Source organism: Suricata suricatta, chromosome 2 (assembly GCF_006229205.1).
Source record: "Suricata suricatta isolate VVHF042 chromosome 2, meerkat_22Aug2017_6uvM2_HiC, whole genome shotgun sequence".
NCBI classification, from domain to species: domain Eukaryota; kingdom Metazoa; phylum Chordata; class Mammalia; order Carnivora; family Herpestidae; genus Suricata; species Suricata suricatta.
In genome coordinates this window covers 178,948,819-178,957,165 of record NC_043701.1, presented here as the reverse complement: position 1 = coordinate 178,957,165, position 8,347 = coordinate 178,948,819, and the positions used below count along the sequence as shown (strand labels likewise).

At 47.9% G+C, this 8,347-nt stretch overlaps 1 non-coding gene across 1 annotated transcript; it reads right to left on the bottom strand.

The window, feature by feature from the left end:
• Positions 1-6,101: 6,101 nt before the first annotated feature.
• Positions 6,102-6,205, bottom strand: LOC115286110. Its single transcript, XR_003905868.1, has one exon. It is a non-coding gene; the product is annotated as a U6 spliceosomal RNA (small nuclear RNA).
• Between the last annotated feature and the right edge of the window lie 2,142 nt (positions 6,206-8,347).

Here is an 8,347-nt window from a genome sequence, read left to right as displayed (position 1 = left end):
GATTACTAATCACTACACATCTACATATAATTAGCCTTTTTAGTTTTCTCTCCTGTGAGTAGCCTGTTCATATTCTTTGCCATTTTTCTATTGGGGTTTCCCTTTTTTTCTTACTTATGTATCACGGATATGATTTTTTGGTCATATTTAGACATGGCTGGTGTCACCTCCCAGTGTGTTAGCTTCTGTTCTGTCCAGGGTGTCCTGTATGGGACACACATTCTTTATCTCAATACAAGTAACGTCACCAATTATTCTTATTCTTATGTTTTGCTTGTGGTTTTTACTTCTGAGGTTTTATTTAAGCAATTTGTCCCGTCTCTAGGTCACAAAGATATTTCCCTGTGTTTTCTTCCATAATCTCTATGGTCTCATTTTTCACGTTCAGTTCATTAATCCATTTGGAATTCACCTTGGTGCGCAGTGTCAAATAAGGATCCGGGCTTGGTTTTCTGCCACAGAGAACAGGGTCTCCCAAGGCCAGATGGTGAGGATTTTAACCTGGACTTGTGATGTTCTTGTATTGCGCCTTGTTCCTGATGTCTGACACAGAAGTCTGCACCTACGCTCTCTTTTGTTATGTGAGTTTGCGGTTTGCTTTTTGCCAATATCATGATTTTTATTCCTTTTTCTTTTCTTTCTTCTCTTTCTTTCTTTCTTTCTCTCTCTCTCTCTCTCTCTCTCTCTCTCTCACCCATAATTAGCTACTATTGTGAATTTGTATCTTATATTTTCTGGTATATTATTATTGTCGTAAGAAATGTTATTGATTTTTTTAAAATTTTCTCTTATTAATCTATGCTTTCTTTTGTCTGATGGATTCCAATGGCCTTTCTTGTATAAATGATCAGATTATGCTTCTCTAATAAGAAAGAATTTTTTCTCTTTCCTTCTTAGGTTTACACAGTTTCTGGCCTTTTCTTTCCCAGTAGCACTGACTACAGCTTTTAGGACCATGAAACAATAATAATGATGGTGGACATCTGGCCTTGAATCCGGTCTTAAAGAGAACACCTCTAAATTGACTCCATTGATTATAATGTTTGCTGTGGATTTTTGATATATAGTCTTTATCAAGATAAGAAAGTTCCCTTTTATTTGTAGTTTGCTAAGAGTTTCTTCCCTAAATTGGTGTTGAATTTTAGGAAAAGCTTTATGGATTCAGATAATTCATTCACAAGTGACTGATTCAGATAATCATATAATTTTTGTTTTTTAATCTACTGATGTGATGAATTACATAGATTTTTTTTTTTGGTGTTTAACTCTCCTTATATTCCTAAAACAAAAGTGTCTTTCTTATACCATATTAGAATGTAAACTATTGGGAGTGCCTGGGTGGCTCAGTCGGTTAAACATCTGACTTCGGCCCAGGTCATGATCTCACGGTTCGTGGGTTTGAGCCCTATGCTGGGTTCTGTGCTGACAGCTCAGAGCCTGGAGCCTGCTTCGGATTCTATGTCTCCCTCTCTCTCTCTGCCCCTTGCCTGCTCATGCTCTGTCTCTCTGTCTCACTCTCAAAATTAAATAAGCATTAAAAATTTTTAAAAATAAACTATTGGATTCTGTTAGCTAATATTCAACTTAGGATTTTTTCTGCATCTATGTTCATAATGAAAGGAGCCCTTTTACAGTCTTATGCTGCCATTCTCTGGTTTTAGAATCAAGATTACATTAGCCACATAACATGATTTAAGCAGCTTTCAGTTTTTTTGCTTCCCAGAATAAAACTTTTGTAAGATGGGAATTTGGGCTTTGAAAAAAGTTTGGTAAATTTATTTGTTAAACCACTGGAATTTCTTTATAAAGAATAGTTGATTTCCATTTTTAGAAAAAATTTTTTAATGTTTTATTTATTTTTGAGAGAGAGAGAGAGAGAGAGAGAGATGAAGTACGAGTGGGGGAGGGTCAGAGAGAGAGGGAAACACAGACTCTGAAGCAGGCGTCAGGCTCTGAGCTGTCAGCACAGAGCCCCACACGGGGCTCCAACCCACGAACCGAGAGACTGTGACCTGAGCTGAGGTCGACATTTAACCCACTGAGTCCCCAGGCATCCCTGATTTCCATTTTAACTTTGGGTTCTCTCTTGTGGTGTCAACTTTAGCATCTTATATTTTTTCTAGGAATTTATTACACTTTTTAGTTTGTTAAGTCCCGAATCAGTGATGTGGGGAGATGCAGGCATGTTCTCCGGCAGAAACGACAGACCCTGCTTTGGGGTTCCGTTGTCTGAGAATGGGCTGCAGGTGTGGGTCGGTTCTTCCATCCCTGGGGCCTCCCCCAGTTTGTGCATTGGTGTTTTAGGCAGCCTTGCACCCTGACAGAGGGAGAAAGAGGGGCAGGCTTGAGCTTGCGGTCTTCCAAGCCCTTTGTCCTGATTCTGCGCCAGAGCGTGGCGCCCGTGAGCGTGGTGGTGGCGGTGGGCTGAGGGAGACCGGCCCGGTCTCCCTAGGCTTAGCTTCTTAGCCTTTTGCATGGAGTTCTTCTTCATGCAAACGAAGAGATTATTGTTCCTTCTCTTTTAGGCTTTCTGCATTGACTGGCTACAGGAGCGGCTTCAGAATTTCTAAATTTGAGGAACCCAGATCCCAAGGAATCCCATTGGAAGGTTGGGCTAGAGATTTGTGGGGGCGCTAGAGCTACCCTGCGCACCAGCCAGCACTAGGGCCTGTGCTATACCCTTAGCTGCTGCCCTGAGTGCATCTTGGACCAGGTGGTGGGCCCTGAGATTGTAAAGGGCATGCTGGAGGCCGAGGTGTGGGGCCGGAGCTTAATGCCTGATTCAATCGCTTGTGAAATGGATGACCGTCAGCAAGTGATTGAACGGTGTTTAGTTCCCTCGGCTGTAGGATGGGGGAGAATGTTCTCCCTTCACAAGGCCTGGGAGGATGGTGTCAGTCAGGGACCCAGCAGGAACAGAGACACACACAGATGAAATGGCTTGAATAAAGCCCCGAAGCGTGGACAGGATCGAGGGGACAAACAGAGGCTATTGAGACATCAGAGACTAGTGATATCAGAGCTAAGTCTGCCGAAGTCTTTCCTGCTGTGAACCTTAGTAAAGGGAGCCCTCACTAAAATGAAGTCAGGGGCCAGCAGGGGGAGCTCACGCGCCCCACCGCCCGTTGTTCTCCATTGCAAATCCAAAAGGAGAGACAGACCTTGAGGGTGGATACTAAGCTGTTACCCTGAAGGGGGAAGAAAGTTTTTCCTCCTCCCCTGGCAACAGCCCAGCCAATGAGAGGCGGCCACGAATCAGCCAATGAAAAGCCACTATCCTCCAAAACTGCAGTGGGCATTTTGTTTATAAAACCCTCCCAACACCCACCTTTCCTCCATAAAAGAACGCTCCTCTCCTTTGTTCTCTGGACTTGCCTGTGGTTTTGCCATAACTGGTTCCAGATTGCAATTCTCGGCTATCCCCGAATAAACTCCTCTTTCGCTGGTGACATAACTGGCAGTTTTATTTTTTAAGGTTAACACCGCCCACTGGCCTGCAAAAACTGGAGCTGAGGAGGAAGGCTTCAGGGCAGTCACAGGATGCAGCAACCATCAGGACCCCTGGGGCCATAGCAGGGAGGTATAGGGAGGGGTTTGGGAAAGGGGAAGAAGGACCCAGATCTCCCCACCCTCTCCAACCCCGCACCCCTACTGCCTGTACCTCCCACTGACCACACTCAACCAGAAACCGGAGGACAGGGATATGCAGCCCATCAAGGTTAGGCTTCTGGATGTGGAGGGCTGAGAGGGATGGAGGTTGGACAAGGTGGAAACAAACAAAAAGCAGCACAAAGGTTAGGTGGGGTAGTATCTGGTAGTATCTGGACCAAGAAATCCTGGATCTCCAGAGATACTGAGTAGCCTCTAGCTCTTCTGCGATCAGTGTCTCCAGGTGTCCACGGACATAGTTTCTTAACAGTTTCACCGCAGCATCTTTGCGTTTACAAATGGAATAACTCAAGCCAAAGTGCATTTCCCCAGGTCAAATTAAAAATGAAATCCCAGCATAGAAGCAATAGCGAGGAAGGGACTGGGTTGCAGGGGGACCCGTGAACTCCGAATAAGGCTTAGCAGAAGAAGATGCCAAATCCACAGAGCATAAGCGTAAGAACAAACATGTTGAAAATTAAATATGAAATGGGTAATTATGTAGTAATGAGACGGAGGACATTACAAAGGACGCTGCCATTTAAACCGCCACATCTCAACAGAGTAATGAGCGGGAAAAACCCTCCAGCTTCGTAATTATAATCATAGTTGCCATAACGACTTAGTATCTCTCTCTGTGAGCATCTATCTGAAGACTATATTTTTAGCAATGACTGTGCCTGAGCATGTATTTTTCTTTATATAGCAGCTAATTTTTCAAATTACTGATCTTAAAAAAAACACAATCCCATTTTCATTCTCTCTGAGTGTAAAAGTATCAGGGATAATTAGGGAAATGAGCAGGTGTGAAAGTCCGTTATGAAAAATGCTATAGAAGTATTCACGTCTTGACAACATTTGTTTCAACAGAATGTTCTCTGGACCCGCATGCTCTATTGTTCCTTGTCAAGAGCGTAACAAATCTTCTCAGTGCGGCTCATAAATATTTGAAAAATTATTAGCTCTGTAAGGTGTTTGAGGATTATTTGACAGGTACAGATGTATGTTGTGTAACAGAAATTGGCTTAACGGAATCCTGAGTCCCAGGAATGAACTAAGGAGTGAATAAACATTGGCTTATCTTGCTTAACAGAAATGCACAAAACAGATTCCCAACCGAAGCGAACTGCGGGTTGGCTCTGAAGGACACCGTTTTGAAAACTCAGAAACCAGGAGGGATTCTGAGCTGCCATTTTGGTTTCCAAATTTGCCCCCAGCTGCTCTGCCCGGTTGGAAGGTTTGGTTTTACAGCAGGGCAGGTATCCAAGAAAAGCTAGCACTTTACCAGGCTCCACTTACAGTATTGGGAGATGCTAAGAGCCCTTTGTTAGGATCCCAGACTCCAGCTAAAGAAACAAATTATTAGGTTGAGAACAAAAAGATCTCAGAAGATGCATTCTTTGACAATGCTACAAAAAAGCCCTTAGCCAAGATTAGGCATGCCACAAGGATTTCTTGAGAAGTTTCTGTCTTTCTTACGCTCTGTTGTTTCTGTGGAGGATGTGAAATTAGTACATGATATCAATCACTAGTTTATAAAGAGCTTATAGGCACGTCGCAAGCAGAAAGAGGATGCTTATTGTCTTGGGTCATTGGTGAGCCGGGAGAGCCAAGTTTGGGTGACTATGTGAACCGGAGGCCAATGTGGAGGGATTAAGTGGGATTGGTAAACACTCTGTGCACTTCACTAGGAGAGCAACATTGTAAACGAGCGTTTTAGGGAGAAAGTTCGGTAGCTTCTCCTGGGTGGACAGCAAGTCAAAGAGCCAGAAGTAAGGAGCCCTGCTGAGCAAGTGTTCCAACAATCTGCGGCAGGGCTCTGAACAATGGGAACATTGTCCCCATTGCCAGAGGGAACAGAGGAAGAGGTGAATTAAAGAATCCCAGCTAGAGGAAGCACTAGAACTTCCTGATGTGTCAGATGTAGCAGAAGGTAGTGCAGAAACCGGACAAAGTCTTCTCCTGGGGGGGGGGGGGATGCTGAAGAGTGACAGCAGCCTCCCTAACGGACGGCTGGGTTGAGAGGCAGGATGGGGCTTGGAGATGAAGAGGAGGAGGAAGCTTGCCCATCCTGTCTTTCTAAACCTCACGCACTCTGGCTGCGCCCAGCAAACATGCAGGCGAGCGGTCCCAGAAAGAGGGAATCGGAAATATAGACCAAGGCAGGCCCGGGAACTGCGCAGTGGGCTGCTCTGTGCTGGGGCATTGGCAATTCTTGTTCGGTTTGTTCTGCTCGCTTTAATTATGTGTCTCTCTGTGGAAAACAAGCCGCGCTAGGGAGAGCAGTGATTAGTGGGATTTGTTTCCTGATTCTAGGGATGTGTTGAGAATCACGTTTGAGTGGGGACCTTCTCTGAACGTTTACTAGACACTGCAGAGTAGGTGTGTGTTATTTTATTTCCCTACGGGGTGCCGGGAAAGTGAAATGTTTTCTGAACCTCTGGGTTTGGGGTTAATTATTGGAACGCTTCACGAATTTGCGTGTCATCCTTGCCCAGGGGCCATGCTAATCTCTGTATTGTTCCAATTTCAGTATATGTGCTGCCGAAGCGAGCACTGGGGTTAATTATTGGGTAAAGGTGAGTCTTGACTGTAGTTAGCCCAGCTGTGTATCCTTGAGGAGTCTGGGCTTCAGTTTCCCCCTCAGTAAAATGGGAGAGAAAAGGTCAGTCTCAGGTTTTAACTGTATCAGAATTATTTTCAGGAGCTTCTCAGAAGTGCCAGCGCTTAATCCCGAAATGATTCTGTAGGTCAGGGGTGGGGCCTGGACATCTGCATGGTTAGCAAGCTCGGGGGTCTCTGATGGAGGTGGTGCAGGTGCCACCCTGTCTGGTCTGGTCTCGAGGCCCCTTCTGGCCAGGGTTCTAGGTGATTCTCTTGCCTGTGTCTCATACAGCTCGCTGCAGCTTCTGAGTATGTAGCTTGCTGCAGTTTGGCCTTTGGAGCCCAGCTTCGTTGCCTGGAGGGCCTGACTTCAGATAAAAGAGCCACCTGCGTGAGCCTTGGGGATATAGCATGGTCAAGGTGGGGGGGGGCAAGGATCAACTCAGGCCAGCCCACTTGAAGTGTGGTGGGAGGGGAAAGGGACCCCTCTCCTCTGTCACTCTGAAAACTTCCGTGGGCTCTGGATTCCAGAATTTTCGGCAGGGGTGGGGGCTGTTGATGGGTCCCCAGGCTTCCTGGTCCAAGCCCTGCCCATGGTGTGGGCTCAGAAGTGAGACTCCAGGGGGATGCGGAGGCCTTGCCTGGATGCCCAGATTCAGCTCAGTGGTTTCCTGGAATGTCAGGTCCAGAGGCGCTGGGAAGGTGACATAGCCCAGCCTAGGGGTGAGGGTCAGTGCGTCCCCGTGGTAGGCAGAATGGCCCTCAAAGTCTTCTCCAGCTGAATCCCTGGGACTGGGAATCGGTTACATGGCAAAAGGAATGGACCATACAGGGGTGATGGAGGGCACTATTTTAAGATAGGGAATGATCTTGGACCACCCAGGTGGGCCATCTAGTCACAGGAGTCTTTCCTTCAGCTGGAGGCGGGGAAGATGCCACAGAGGAAGAAATCAGAGAGCCCTGAAGCCACAGGGGGGTTCCATGTGTCACTGCTGGCTCTGAGGTGCAGGGCCCACACACAAAGGCCACAGAGAAGCTCCTAGAACTCCTTATGGGAGGCATGAGAAGGAATGCAGGTAGTCAGGGGAAGGAGAGACTGGCGGTGCCCACGGCCAGCAGGTACTGAGGGCCCTGGGTGTTACCCCCCCCCCCAGGAGGAACTGGACTCAGCCAACACCCAGTGTGGCCCTGAAAATCGGGTTGTCCCCCAGAGGGTCTGCGGGCAGTGTGGCCTGCTGATTCTAGCCTGGTGACAGCTCTCATACTCCTAACCTGCAGGGCTGTTAAGGTAATAAATGTGGTTGTTTTAAACCACTAAATTTGTGGTACTGGGATTTTGTTACTGCAGCAATAGGAAACCAAGGCCGGCGCCTTTCCCCCCAACATCCCGGCCTGTTGTCCAAGGATGGAAGGTACCTTCTCGTAAGTTAGTGAGTAGCAGGCCCTCCCTCCCCAGCCTTCTCTTTGGAGGAACCGATGTCTGCTTGTCTGCTGTGACTTTCAGGATGGCAGGCCCGGGATAACTTTCTCTTTCTCTCTCTCTCTCTCTCTCTCTCTCTCTCTCTCTCTCTCTCTCTCTCGTCCAACAGAGTCCCTGTCTCAGACTGGACCTGGGGTCCTCCAAGGTCACCAGGCCCCGCCCCACGGAAACTTTACTCCTCAGAACCCTGGGGACCCCGGGGCTCAGGAATTCCTCATTCACCCTTCCTGAAATAGGATCACGGTCAAGTTGAGCACAAGGTTTGTAAGGCCGGTGGAGAGCCTTGTCTGGTGTGGAGCCAGGGAGGCACGGGGCAGGGGTCAGGGGAGCTGGAGGCTAGGCTTCGCCCTCTAATCTGCTTCCGGAGGTTGGGAGAGTCCTTTCTCTCTGCGGGCCACGTTTCTCCAACCTCGGAAAGGCCCCCAGCTTCCTTCTAGATGGAAACTCCTCTGAGGCTAGGGAAGCAGGGCAGCTCACCGGCCGGCGTCGGGGGGGCGGCGGGAGGGACAAGGTTTGGAGACCGTCGACGGGATGAAGGGGGCCCCAACACCTGCCTCGGCGGCCGGCCTCCGCGGGGTCAGCGGGAAGGGGGAGGGAGGACGGAAGGGCGGGGCC